This window comes from Alligator mississippiensis, chromosome 2 (assembly GCF_030867095.1).
Source record: "Alligator mississippiensis isolate rAllMis1 chromosome 2, rAllMis1, whole genome shotgun sequence".
NCBI lineage: Eukaryota > Metazoa > Chordata > Crocodylia > Alligatoridae > Alligator > Alligator mississippiensis.
In genome coordinates, this window is record NC_081825.1 from 16,121,758 (window position 1) to 16,137,004 (window position 15,247).

A 15,247-nucleotide genomic window follows, 5' to 3' on the forward strand; every position below is an offset into this window, starting at 1 on the left:
CAAGTACTAAATAAATGCAGAGTACCAACTGTGCAGTAGCGTCTCATGTAGAACCAAGAACCTGACCATACCTAACTATTGTGCAAGCAGAGTAGGGAACTTGACAGCGAGGAATAAAATTTAAGGCATGACTAGAATATGGGCAATAGTTCTTCACCATTATAGTTCTTTTAAAAGTTGTTATTCAACGGTACAGAAAAAAGTATGACACTAACCAGCTTAACTGAAAAAGCAGGGGACATTAATATGTACTTTTTGAAGGGCTATAGTTGCTCAAAATGTAAGAATATTTGGTGCCCCCAAAATATCAGATCCTGCACGTGCCACTTATTAAGATTTTTTTTAAAATTCACTCAAGGCCTTAGTTTGCCCTTATTCATCTCAAGTAGCATCTTAATTTGTAGTCAGCCAACAGGAGTACTTGTGGAGTAGGATGGTTCTCAATGAGAGTATGCATGACAAAATAAGGCACTCCGGTGAGTCAGCTAAAAATATTAAATGACGCACTTGAAATACATAAAAGATAAGGGCCAGATCCTATTCTACTCATCAATATAATTCTATACAGAACTATAATTTAGACCCTTTAATGCAATCCTAATTCCACCCTGCTCAAATCTCAAAAACTGTTAATGCAAAAGAAGGGTGATTTCTTTTGCTTCTTGTGAAGATTTTTTGTGCCTTAGTCTAAAGGCTAAGGTAAGAATGAGTGACAAAAGAAAAGGCATTAATGGATCATCAGGACCTCAAAACAGGGTGAAAGAGGACTGCATTTAGGCACCTAAATCCACTGAGGCACATGATAAATGAAACAGAATCTGGCCTGACTAGTTCTTCTGTATTAGAAAAGAAAAGGTAAAAAAGGGAGATTTGTAGAAATATATACATTAAAGTTTATATATTAAGGTGTAACTTAATTTCTGTAGATGGATGAATATTTTCATCTTAAGTACCGGTGGAAAAAAATACCACCACTTGCTATCTTACATGGGAAAATGGTATTCTAAAAGTTTACCCATCCTTTATAAGCATAATACAGTGTATACACAATTACTCCAGGTATTTTGAACAATACAAATTAAGAAATGTTGAACAAAAATGACTGCCAAAGATCTCAAAGTCACAAATTTCAGGCTAGCCTTGACTTTTATACCCCATAACAGCAAAAAGTTTCAAGTGTTTGGTCTTTAAAGCCTAAAGAAATAAAGAAATAAAAACACAAAGTAAAAGGTTCCATAAAACACATATTACAAATTAACATAAGCTAAAGTCAGGACATTAACTTTCTGTGTTTTAATGCTGTCTTAATTTCTTTTATCAAGTAAATAGCATAGTAACTGCTTTTCTTTCTATTTAGTTCTAGAAAGCATATTAAAAGTAATTAGGTTGACAACTGAAGGAAAATTACAGTCGTGGATTTAGCAACTGGGATTTCCCAACTTCTACCAGTAATGCATTTTGCCTGCATTTTTATTTTACTTTTATGCTTGCGTTCTTCATGAACATTGAATGTCAGAAAAAACCAAATGCCAGTAGTAATCCAAAGGCAGTTACTAAAACCACATCCAAATGGACATATAAATATGTAGATAAGGTCTATTTCCACATTCACACATACTATACTTAAAGGTGGCATATTAGAATACAAGGTTTATATAAAGTGCATTCTTTTAATAACCCTCGTGACATTGATGAAGGCCAATAATTCATCAGCAGAGTCCTACCCCAAAATGCAAGCTTCTCGAAATATCAGGGGGTTCACAAAGATATTTTCCCTCTAGTAAATTCTGAATGCTGTTCCATTGTAATTTTTAGCTCTGAAGTTTCTAAGTTTTCCTTTCCCACCCCTGCCCACCTTTTAAAACTATTTTCATGGGAAGATTGTGTCTTTTAATGCAAAAACAAAACAAAAAACCTCATATGCTCTAGGATTCAAAAGCCTGATCCAAAGATCAGTGAAGTCATTAGGGCTAGGGACAGACGTTACACATAAACCCATTTAAGTGATCAGAAAGTGGTTTAACCCTGTAACAGAACAGATGTTCAGTGTACATAAACCAGTTTGAGAATGGCTGAAACCTGTTTGAGATAAACCTGGTTGAATGTAGTATCAGACTTAACTGATTTGGGTCAAACCGGTTTATGCAATGTCTGCCCCAGACCCCTTGCTGGGTTAAGATAAATCAGACACCCCCAGCATTCCAGCATGCTCTCTGACCGGGGTGGGGCGCTCTGCTCTACAGCAGGGCTGGCCCCTCCACTCTGCTCCCTGGCTGCAGCTCCAGCAGAGACTTGCATCTGCCTGGCTTCCTCCTGCTCTCTACCTCCCCTCACCACTCCCTGCTAAGCAGGGATCCCCCCCGTCCCCTCTGCCTTACACAGACATATCAGCATTAGCTAGCAGACCACATGCTGGCTACGGTCCATGCTGTGGCAGACAGCAATGTCAGTTTAGGGCTTTTTTGGAGCTAATCAACAGCTCAATTGGTAATGTCCCTCCGTCCCTTCTTTGTTTAAGAAGAGTTTGAATTAATAAGAGAGGCTTGCTTGTTTCCTGATGGGGTGATAAATGCTCTGTTATCGGGGGGGGGGGGGGGAAGAACCCCTGCCTAATCCTGCCAGGGCCTGGCCACACCCCGCCCCCAGCTCAGCTGTGTACAAGGCAAGGGAGGGCTGCTCTACCGCCCCTTGGCTTCTAGCCTCAACCACTGCAGGTATATGCCTGCATTTCTGGGATGTCTGTGCAATTACAAAGTGATTCAGCCTAGCCACATTAGACTAACCTGCAAAGATTGAACCAATTCAGGCTCAGGCTTTTTGAATGTCTGTCCCTAGCCTAAGGGTCTTTTTACTGACTTGAGTGGACTTTGGATCAGGTCCCAAGTAACTGATACATATGGTTGATTCACAACATTACATGTCTGAAATTCACTGTGAGGGGGTTTTTCTTCAAATTTGGACTGTAAGGATAAGCCAATAATCAAATCATCAAATTCTATGAGGGATCCACAGAAGCTGAAAAATGGCAATTTGTTTTGGAAGGGAGCCCTATCAATATTACTTGTCCCCATCTTTGTGCAAACTACTAACACGAGGTAGTACACTGCTCTCTCTGTAAAATAAGCAAACTGTTGTTCAGGGTTTTGATCATGAAAAAACCTACACACTTGCTTAACTCTGCATATTCTGAGCAGTCCTGCTGAAGTGAACAGGGCAGTTTATAAGTGAAAAGTTAAATGTGTGATTAAGACTTCGCAGAACGAGGGCCTATAGTTCATTAAGGCAGAGTTTAGTGATATGAAGTTTAAAAAAATTATGTTTTCTGATTTCCTATTGAACATATTAACAATACTTGAGAAGATACTGGAAATTGAAGTTTATTATTTAGGTGGCAATTGACTACCCTACATGTGCTTCTCTGTTAACATGAAGAAAGAACCAATGGGGATGACTACGACGGTGGCTAAGCATTAGAATAGGGTACTGACAAGCTGTGGAAATTTTCAAGAACAGATTAGACAGACACGTGGCTGGGATGGTTTTTAGTCAGAGATGACCCTGCCTTGAACAGGGGACTGGACTAGATCACCACATGGGTCTGGGACAGACATTGCATAAACCAGTTTGATGCAAATCAGTTAGGCCTGAGACTACATTCAACCAGGTTTCTTTCTAACCAGTTTCAGCCATTTTCAAACTGGTTTATGTGCACTGAACTTCTGTTCTGTTACAGGTTTAAACCAGTTTCTGATCACTTAAACTGGTTTATGTATAATGTCTGTTCCTAGCCATGAGCTCCCTTCCACCCCTGCTTTCCTATGCTTCTAGGAGTGAGGTAGATGGGTAGCTTGTCATCTGCTTGTTACCTCTTCTCCGAGATTGTCAACAAGGGAATATAGTCTTGGAAAGACACCTGTCTGCTGCATTTTTGATATACTACTAACCAATTCATGTCACCACACTACTTCAAACAATTAGCAGATTATATTGATTTTTCACTCAGCACCAGGCTGGATAGGATCTGAACTAGTGACCTAGAGGTAAAGATTGCATATACTTAAATATATGTAGCACACAATAAAGAATTAAAAACAGCATTAACAGTGCAATGACTGTGATGGCAAATTTCAGCAATTACATATTTAGAAATAATTCTCCCAAGCTATGGAAAATAGAGTTGATTTATATAACTAAAAGAATGGTGGGCAGAATTGGGGCATTATCCCATAGAAAAGATAGTATAGAAATTCTCATTTTCCCCTGGTCCATGTCCAGAGCCAAACAGAAACACCTTCAGTTTTAATATCTTAGCCTAATGAGAATCAAAATGTTCTGCACTCTCCAGTTGTCGCCATGTATTTTCATCATTAGGTCTGAACAGAAGACCTGATACAGGACATGAACCATTTTCCTCTGGCATCCTAGAGAAAAGGATAACCAACATCAATCTCAACTCATGGGAGACTATCACCCAGGAATGCCCCAAAGGAAGGAAGAGTGCGCTGCAGGAATCACAGTATTTTTGAAACTTCATGACAACAACAGGAGATGGAAAAGCGGGAGTGGCAGAAACAACGTGTTGTGGACCGAATCAAAAACCTAGCGCCACCCGCCCCACACAGAAACACATCCCCGAGCTGCAGCAGAGTCTGTCGATTCCAGATGGGCCTCATCAGCGATCTTCGGACACACAGATAAGACAATTGTGGAAGACAATCATCTTGGACTGCCGAGGAAGACTGAAATGAATCGGATGGGTCTCAACCCCCATTATCACAAAACATTACTGCAGTCCACAAAACCGCAAAAAGCTAGAAACCTGGCTACCAAATGACTGGACTATGTATAACACCACATACTGGACAATCTTGCATAGGATGCATACTCTAAAGGGAACTTCCTTCTTGATTTGGACTACCAGACTCTGTGCTATAACATAGACGTGATACAGATGGTGACAAAAGGCTCCTGTGGGAAGCCTCGTGTTTTGCCCTGCGTTCTGTCACGCGATTAATGAGAGGGAATTGTGTCCTGCTATGGGTCTGATTCCTGCATGGGCCCCACTTCAGGAAGTAAAGCACAGGAGGAAGCCAGATACAACAGCTGTGTGGGGTAGAGAAAACCCTAAAATAAAAAACTCACAAAAATCCCCCTTTCCGTTTTCAACAGAAGCTACTTCTCTCACCCTTTTCCATCTGGTTCTCATACAGTAGCTGTCTTTACTTATCTCTCATCTCAAAGTCTTTACTGCTCATTCAAGGTGCAAACTCACATGGCAAGAAATTATCCTCTACTCTTCCCTTTCCAGAGTTCAACTGTTGAGTAAAAATAGCTTGCAATCATGCCTCCAGTTCAAATCTCTGAATCTCAGCAGGATCAAGAGTACTCGGTGTTAGCAAAACACTGTATTTCAATATTGGTAATGCTGGTTTTCAATGTATTGCATACGACTTGCAGCCTAATCATTGCACCATTTGTTTGCTGGATACTTTGCATGTTAGTCTTGTCAAGCTAACTGATACAGTAGGACCTCCTTGTCTGAACATACAGACCTAAAGAGGGAGCACTATAGCGGTGGAAAGCCATTTTTGGATTGAGTCTCTCCCCCATAATTACAGAAGAATGATTTGTCTGGGACACAACTATTAGGTCAGACTGTATTCTTTTCATGCTCTCTATTTTAATTCAATTCAGAGTAGAAAACATCCATACACAAACTCTGAAAGCCCTGGCAATTACATAAATTAGAAAATCAGATACATATGGCAATAAGCTCTACAAAGCAGCAGTTCTAAATGCAAATGATGATGATGATGATACCATCTAGCCTTCATATAACACTTTTCATCAATCGATCACACTGTGCTTTACCAAATGGGGTTAGTATCAGTGTCCCATTTGGCAGATGGGGAAACTGAGACAAAATGAGAAGTAAGCAGTCCAAGGTTATTCTGCACACTACTAGCTGAGCTGGGAATACAACCCAGGCTGCCTGAGTCCCTGTCCAATGCCACACTAACATGCACCAACGCTCCTGTTTCCCTCCACTCTTATCAATAGCCGGGCAAAAAGAGACATGCAGCACACTTTGAAAGTCAGTGTATTCAAACCAGAGGTGTGGAGGTAATTCCAGAGCCCTGAAGCCCATTGAAGAACAGTCAGCCCCCTCTGTACTGCATCCAAGAAAATCTAGCATCAGCTGCTCCACTTGTGGAGGGAAGCAGCTTCAGTACCCTGTGCCCTGCGTAGCACAGGGCCTATTCTGGTTGAAAGGAGGAAGGGAAATGTAAGTTATTCAGTAAAGAAGTAACCAACTTACGTCTTGTCTTCATGTGAAAGTTGCACCAGTTTATCCTTAAACATGTTTCATTGCAGCTGATTCTTAAACAATTTAAGTCAAAGCAAAAGAAGTGTAAACCAAACTGCAAGAAGAGAACCCGTGCAGGGGGCTGTGCCAGTTCAACTAAATTGGTTTAAAACCATGTCCCAGTTCAATGAAATTGGTTTAAACCCATGTCCTTTAGTGTAATCTGTGAAACTTTCTCATGCAGACAAGACTTTATTCCTGGGCCAATCTTCTCATGATGTCTATGCAGAATCAAAGACATCTTTCATATTTTAGGGCTACTCGCTGCTTTGAGTAGAATAACCAAGGCTTAATATTTTATTTGGAAACATTTTCAAATGTACAATTAATACAGAACTGAAGCAGGCAAACTTTCCAGTCTCATTTCTGCAAAGCAGTTTTTTCATCCTAACAGACCCAAAGCATATGCATAGCATTACTATGCTTGAAAAACAGTGTAAAATCTTTACCCTATTTACAATAACTTTCTGCAACAAAGGCAAAAGCAAACTTTGATCTCTTCTGCTTCTTTTCTGCTTGCAATCTTCTGCAAGAGAGAGATTATTTTCCTGCTCCAACAAACAAAACACTACTTTTTCTAGCAAAGCTATACAGTTCAGCATGTTCAGAAAAAGAAATATTAAGAGACTTAAAAGCAGGCCAAGGGAGATGACATTAAACAAAGTTATTAAGCTGAATGTGAAGCAGTACAAAGTTTGCAGTGTTTAGGCATTAATCCATTCTAGTTGCCCATTTAAAATACACTGTAATATTTACATTGCTGGTTTATAAAGAAAGCCAGTGTAGTCTATACCTATAGCATGCTAAATTCTATACGTGAATGATAGAGCGTGTTCCCCTGTCCACGGGTAGGGGCTTAATTCATCTCTGGTATGATGGAGTCAACTGGTCAACAGAGTAACACCCAAGCCATCTTTGGTTCAGTGTTTTGCATCCTGTGAGTTGCCAGCTCCGGTTCCCAATGTTTTCAAAGGGAGCAGAGTGACTCAGAACCTTGCAAGGGCGAAAAGGACTGCTCTGCAGTGTCTCATGGGCTAGGGACAGGCATTTGAAAATGGCTGAAACCAGTTTGAGATAAACCTGGTGGAATGTAGTATCAGACATCACTGATTTGGCTCAAACTGGTTTATGCAATGTCTGTCCCAGACCTCTTGCTGGTTTAAGAAAAACCAGACTCCCCCAGCATCCTGGCATGCTCTCTGGGCCAGGCTGAGCTATCTGCTCCGCAGCAGGGCTGGTCTCTCCTCTCTGTTCCCTGGCTGGAGCCCCGGCAGGGACTAAAGGCTGCTCCCTCCCTGCCCCTCACCACTCCCCGCTAAGCAGGAATTCACTCCTCCCCTCTGCCTTGCTGAGGAGGTGTCTGCGTATTAGCTAGCAGACCACATGCTGGCTACAGTCTGTGCTGAACCAACAGGTAGAATCAACAGGCAGACTCAACAGGTAGCTGGTAATATCCCTCTGTTGTTTTCTTAATGGGGTGATAAACACTGAGTTAGGGCATGATAAATACTGTTATCAATTCCCTGCTGGGCTAATTAGAGCATCCTGCCTGGGTCTGGCCACACCCACTGACCTTAGCTCAGTGCTGTGGAATGGATGGGATGGCTGCTTTAGCACCCCCCAGTGTCTAGCCTGAACCACTGCAGGCAATGTGCCTGCATTTCTGGGATGTCTGTGCAGTTACAAACTGGTTCAGCTTAGCCAGGTTTAGTCTAACCTGCAAAGATTGAATCAATTCAGGCTCAGGCTTTTTGAATGTCTGTCCCTAGCTACAAAGACCAACACCTCTGCCTGTAATGCAGCTCTCTCTACAGCATACACAGAGGTAGGAGCTAGGATTACATCTTGGATGGCTGCAAGATGGTTGTACAGTGGGTTAAATATGTGTGAATGTGCTTGGCTGCTTCTGAAGTCAAGACAGTATTTGGGGTTGAAAGGGAAGCTGTCTGGATAGAAGGGTCTCAAGCCTGCACCCCTGGCACAAAGATTTCTGCAAGAAAGTCTGGCTGTAGGACAAGCAAAGATAAACATGCTCTACCAAGATCAAAAAGCAAACTATTGTGAAACAGTTTAAAAAAAACCTCAAGATACTCTGGGAATTAAGTAAACTAAAAACTCCCCTGCAATATTTTCGTCATAACTAATTTGTGATTTCCTGTACTCACAGTGCTGACAGCACAATAGAGGCTCTATTGTGACCCTCCCTCCCCCAAACCATTTAAAAAACAGCACTTTTTTTTTTATCTAGACAGTTGAGTCTGAAATACATTCTGTTTCTCACAGATAAAAGGTTATTTTCTCAGATGCTGATTTTACTTATAATAAAATCAGCTGTCTGGTGGCATCAAGTTCAAAGACGGAACCAGCCAAGCAGCAGCGGTGCTTTGGTGGCTAAACTGCTGACCAAGAAGCTCAGCAAGGGTAGGCTTAAAAAGCCATTTAAGCAGGAGGAGAAGAACAGGAGAGGACTCTAAATGGAGTCCCCCATCCCAAAATTCAACACGCTGAAATAAGCTGCAAAACTGAAAAGTCCCCAAGGGGGCTGGAGAATCAATGAGAGTCCCCTGATGGAAACACTGAACAAAGTTACAGTAATATTAATTATGCTTGTGCGCAGGGGGGAGAAAGTGGCCTTTTATGCTGAAGTCACTGAAGATCTCAGTATTCTAGAAAGATTTTACAGACAGATTTTGAAAACGAATGATTTTTTTTAATGAAAACAACTATGAAAAAGTGTTAATGCTATGATACTATCCAAAAATTATACAACACTTTTCATCCTGAGGATTCCTTTGGACAGGACAAACAAATTGATACACACCTGATTATTTCACACTTCACTGAAACACAGCAACTTTTGGACATGATTTTGAAAGGTTTCTTTAGGAGCTAATTTTAGACAGAAAGGTTAAAATTTAGCCAGAAGTGGGGAAACCAGAAATGCCTTGAGATCTTTGGTCAGGATCTTAGTTGTATGTCTTGTCCAGAAAATGTGTTGGTAACACAGAGAGTGATGCAGCTGGCGGATTCAAGTCAAACACACACACAACATAAAACTGTTGTCAACCAGTGAGGTTATTTCTCTCGATTCTTTCAACACCAAACAGCTATGATACACATTAATGTTATTCAGTGAAGTACTACAAGCATATTAAGATGTTTGGTACACCACAAATGTGAAAATGCTCATTATCTGGTTGAATATAAACAGTTTAACGTATCTGGTGCAACACACTAAAGAGAATAAAGCGCTTAAATATCAGTTAAGGAGCTCGGTGCCTGGCTTGTGGTTATCTCTGCAAAACAGTTTTCTCCTACATGACTCTGCAAAGGCTAAAAACTACATACCAAAAAGGGCAGAGACAGTCTGTGACCATCTACTGAAACTTGGCTCATTTGGAAGTTCTGATTAAGTGCTAAACATTGCAGTTTATGACAAAACACCTTTTCTTCTTTCCAGCTTAGACTGTGAATGGGCAAAAAGACAAAGGTAAGCTTGTAACATTCAGATTACAGCATGTGGGTCAATTGTGAAAGACCACCTTCAGGCAAAACTCCCACTGAAACCAAAGGAAAAACTTTGCCTGGGTAAAGTGAAGTTTCAATTGCACCTTTGACTATTGTGCATCAAAGAACGCGCAGCACAATGAACCGCTTCAGGCAGCAGTCCCTTTCTGCAAACCCACCTGTGGATCAGCCCAACCTAACTGGAGAGCATATGCCATGGTGAAACTCCATTTTTGCTGATTCCCCCAACTTTTGGCTCACTTGTGCACCACTTCGACATACCGTAGAATGACAAAATGTCACAAAATTTGGGGAAGGTGAGAAGGGGGGAGGGTGCATCCTGCTTTAGTGATTCTCTGTGCATGACCACACCCTGGCATCATTTTTAGTTATTGCCTCCCCTTGATAAAGTGGATCTGTGGGTTACCACGAGCCTTTTTTTTTTTTTGGTCTAAGATGTATGAACTCAGTCACCGCAGATAGCTAAAGAGGGTGAGAAAGTCTCTATGTACCTAGCTCTTGTAACATTTGGCACTAAAGTTTCATATGGGAGGAGCCACATCTGAGCTAGCCTCTTGTAGAAGCTAGGCGTTCGGCATCCACTTGGAGGCGAGGGTGGCTTTCTGCAAGGCACCTGGAGCTTCATGCAGCAATACTTTAAAGCTGGCATGATAGCTCCAGGAGTTCCTGCTTTGAAGATGTGCTCCCTTTCCATCACAGGACTCTGCTCAACTGCTACATTACATTTCAATCTTTAAAGACATATTAGGGCTTTTTAGGAAGACGGTTACTGTATCTCCTACAGTGAGAAGTTTGGATTGTGAACAGGAATGTGGATTTATGACTCAGTCAAGCAAGGAATTTTATTTCTCCCTCATCATATTTTGACATCCCTCCCCCCACCTCCACCCCCACACACACAAAAAAAAAGAAAAAAAAAGAGGAGAGAATAAAAAGTGACTATTGCAATGAATTTTTTCAGACATACAGAGTCAAGAAGCATGAACAACTTTGATTCCAGATTTATGTAACTCTGCTAGCGGTGATGTAACAAGCTGAAAATGATTTAGGTCCTGACAAAAGACACCCACTGACCTGTGAATATAACTGTTTTAACAGAATATATGACTCAAGCCACAAAATATCTAAGCTGAAGTAAAATTAAAAGAACGTTACCTGATTTTTAAACAGTATAACACAAACAAGCCTAAATGTATTACAGAAATAAAAGTTTCCTTTGAGAACAACCAAGTCTGAAACCACTGTAAATGTCAGTGCTCACAGTCAAGAAATTTAAGAGAATTTCTTGTGCTATTTCCAGTCTGCTCTTTCTGGCTGACTAAAGAAACTATACTTGCAAGTATACTAGAGGGAGATCCCCCCAAAAGCTAGAATTTTTAATAAGAGAAGGATGAAGAGACGAACGCATAGGGGCACACAGAGGTCCCTTCCTCCGAATCAATAAAAACAAGGAAAACGATGTAGCAATTTGTGACACGTCGTTTTTTTTGCAGAAAATCAAACAGAGATTTACACAAACTCTGATAATCTCATTGTATTCCAAGAATAATTTAGGCGGAAGTACCCAAACATTTAATTGCCCCTATTTGAAAGAGCCATAGTAATGCAACCATTTTACAGCCCTCTGCCCTTGATGCCTGACATCAGAGTAATCATTCTCCTAGCCAAGTGCAGCAAAGGTGTGAGCAAAGGAGTATGGGGAATAGAGGAATCAAAAAGGAAAAAAGGAGCAATTTCTACCTTTTCCCTCAACTTGATTGAGTATCCTTATATTAAACTACTGGGTTTCTAAAGAAAATAGGGTTTTCCCTGATAAGTCTCTGCAATACACAAAAATCAGACAAACTAATTATATCTAATAGACACAAACTGGCTCATTAGCAAATGGTATTATAACAGAATAAGACACTAAAAATAAAGTGATGGTAGTTTAAGATAAGATACTAAAACTGTGTCACATGAGGGATGACAAGCTAATTTCTACATTTTCGTCTTGAAAATTAAATGACTGCTCTAGGATAGCCGACGCAAGTGTATTCCACACGTCACACGTCAAAAGCGGTTCACCTGCTCATTGCACAGACGCTCTGTCTCTTGAAAGAAAACTTAGAGGTGTTGTTTTTTCAAAGCGATTCCATTGAATTGACTGAAGTTCCTCATATTTCTGCCCATGAGAAGCAATTTCTCTTTTAGGTGCTGCTGCTGCCTACTGTCACAATGACTTCCCCACACCGAGACAAAAGCCTTGATTTGGGCCCCTATATACTCCCCCGGCAGCACAAAAGCCAGAGCGTTTTTTCTGCTGAGGCTAATTTAACAGCTGTCTGTCATTTCCTGCCTCGGCCCCGAATTATGGGGCAGGCAGGGATGAGGCAAAGCAGACTGCCCTCCAAATAATTTGTGAGAACAGTCCCAAATAAGAAGGGCCTTGGGCTGTTTCAAGTTGTACCGGGGCTGGGGGCAGGTCTATGGCCAGAACTAGAATTAGGAGGGTCAAGGGTGGTTGAAAGCCTTTGCACCTCTATTTCCTTTACCAGCCAAAGCATGGGACAGGACTATCCAAAGACTATCGCCCCAAACGTTTAATACATGCCAAGCAAAGTGTTCAACCTATAGGCTCAGCCATAGCAAGCTTTGGCTGCCAACTTGCGCGCAGTCAGACCTTCCTTAAGCTTTGCTCCATCAGATGCTCCCCGCATCACAGTGTGATACGCCAGCAGACACGCGTGCGCTCCTTTGGCACACCTAGCACACGAGCTGCTCTGAAAGACGGGACGAGACTATTTTGTAATGAAAATAAACGCATCTGAAAATATACCTCTTACACCAGCAGAAAGGTCTGCAGTGCCTTAATGCTGCCTTGAGTTTCTAATCTTGTTAGGAGGATACAGTTAAATATATATATTTGCCTTTTGGCAATATAAGTAGGTTTGTTTTAGAATTACATGAAAAGAACGTCTGCTACATTTTTCCCAGGGGGACTAAAAAGACAGACTGAATCGCCATCTTTGTTTTTAAGGTGGTGGGGGAGGAAGGAAATCATGAACATAGCGACACAATGCACATGCAGCAGGACCTTCATTTCTGCAGGCTGGAATTAGCTAGTAAACACTCTGTGTGGGGGGAATGCAGGGAGCCTAAGGGCAAAGGTCTGCGGTACTATAATTTTTATCCTCACCTTAAATTTTAAGGACACTTTTACACTGTGCAACTCCATCCCTACTCTCTCATTAAATAAATAATTACAGGGGCCAGAAGGTTAGGTAGCCTCAGATGAGACTGAAATGTTGCTACTACTGCCAGCTGCCATGGGATTTGAGAGCCTGACACTTGCTGAAGAGTATCACCTCATCAATGCTCCAGCTGGCCTGAGAAGCCAGAGCCTAAATATTGCTTTTGAATCCAACTCACAAGTGGCCAGCCTCCAATCTACCCTGGTTGCCTTAAAGAAATGCTACTATTACAAATTAACATTGGGGAAGGAAAGGCAAAATGGCAACCAAGACCAGGAGCCCAGATCTGGGTAGCTTTAAATGCACATGTAATATTGTTTTTTTCACAGCAGTAAATAAAAATAGCACATCAATCCTTCTGTGCTTTTACTTTGATATAAATGAAGTCGATGTCTTCCCATGCACTTATCAGTCGCTCAAAATACCCTGCATATTTCACATCTTTAACAGCCACACAAATGCACATTTTAGGAAAATGTCAAAGTTCTCTCAAAGGGTACAATCTTGCCTAATTATCTAATTGCTTTAGATGTTATTTGACAGAGACGGGTTGGCACTAGGCTTCAAAAAGCTACAGTGCACAGTTCAGTAGCTGTATGGTAATATATTACCATGTCCAGTCCAAGTTCTAATCTCTTTAATGAGATTTTGAACTAAGTACTGTGACGGCTGTGTTCACATTGTAAATAAAATTTAAAATCTTAGCAATAAAGATATTAATAAATAAATGCATCAGGAATTTTGAACAAGGGACAGATACAATGTCTCTCTTCACCACTATAGAGTATACTTAAAAAAGAGAGAGGAAGAATGAACTGAACTAAAAAGTGTAATACATTTTTTGTTTGCTTTATCACATTACCCTTAATTCAGTATTACACCCACATATTATAGCATATCTGGTCTTTAGGACCATGAACGGCTCTCAGACTCCACATAGTCTTTTCTCATCTATATCTAACAATACTAGATTTTAAACAAATCTGTAAAGCAAAGGAAAAAGACACAACAGACCACTTCCACTGGGCTAAACTGAGCTCTGTTCCACCAGTGTTAATGCAGAACAACTCCATTAACTTTACTGCAGTTACTTCAGATTGACACCAGTATAAATGAAAGAATGATTTAGCCACCATGGATTTATTTTTAAATGGATTTTGTTACTATGTAATATAAGTTCAATATTTAGACTGAAAAACTAAGGCAATCTGTTCTTATAAGGAATTGATAGTAAAGAGGCAAGAGATTTTGTTGCTTAGTTTCCTTACAGACAATAAATTATATTATATTTAGCTAATATTTTAAAAAAAGAGATCAAGGAAATCCACTGTTGTAATTTTGCTTCTATGGGGGTGAGGAGGGGGGAGATCAATAAAGAGCATTAATATTGAAATCACCAAAGTTAATTTGTGCTGCTAATTTTATCCAGCAGCTACAAATAGGTTTACACTAATGCACATATATGCCAAACACAAGGAGAAAATTAAACCACATGCAGATACACCCTGAAAATTATTTTCCCTCTGTTAGCACAACTTTCTGAGTAGTTAGCTTCTTCACTCCATTATTATTTACTAAATAAGCTGGCATATCGACCACAGCCAATTAATTACAGGGCTTTCTGGCTAAGCAATCGTGACTGAAATATGAGTTTTGTTCTTATTAAAGTCACCTTTTTCTTTTTCTACAGAAATATGATGATGAGATTAAAAATATTGTAACAGATATACCAAACAGCTTGCAACGGACCAACCAGCCTGCTAAATAAATTTGCTTATGTTTTCTAGACTCGAGAAAAGGAATCTCTGTGATACATTAAAATCACCCATCGACAACCCAAATATTGTACTTCGTTTTAATGCACTGAAAAACTAGACATTCACTATTGCCCCATCAGGCCTCATTTTTTTAAATGAGGCTGAAAGGATGATTTCCTTGTAGCTGCTCTGCCATGGACTAGATAGCAAACATTCTGCTATTATTAAAATACTAAGTCAAATTATTTTAAGTCACAACAGGTGAAATTTTAAAAAGTATTACTGGTAACCATACATTTTAAAGACACAGTCTGAATCACTATTAGAAGTAGAGAAGCAGCCATCTGATTCTAAAAATATTT

General features: G+C 40.4%; 1 protein-coding gene across 12 annotated transcripts in view; it reads right to left on the reverse strand.

Moving 5' to 3' along the window:
• CTBP1 (C-terminal binding protein 1) overlaps window positions 1-15,247 on the reverse strand; it is a 430,675-nt gene that overhangs the window by 71,312 nt on the left and 344,116 nt on the right. The gene's annotated exons all lie outside the window — the stretch shown is intronic.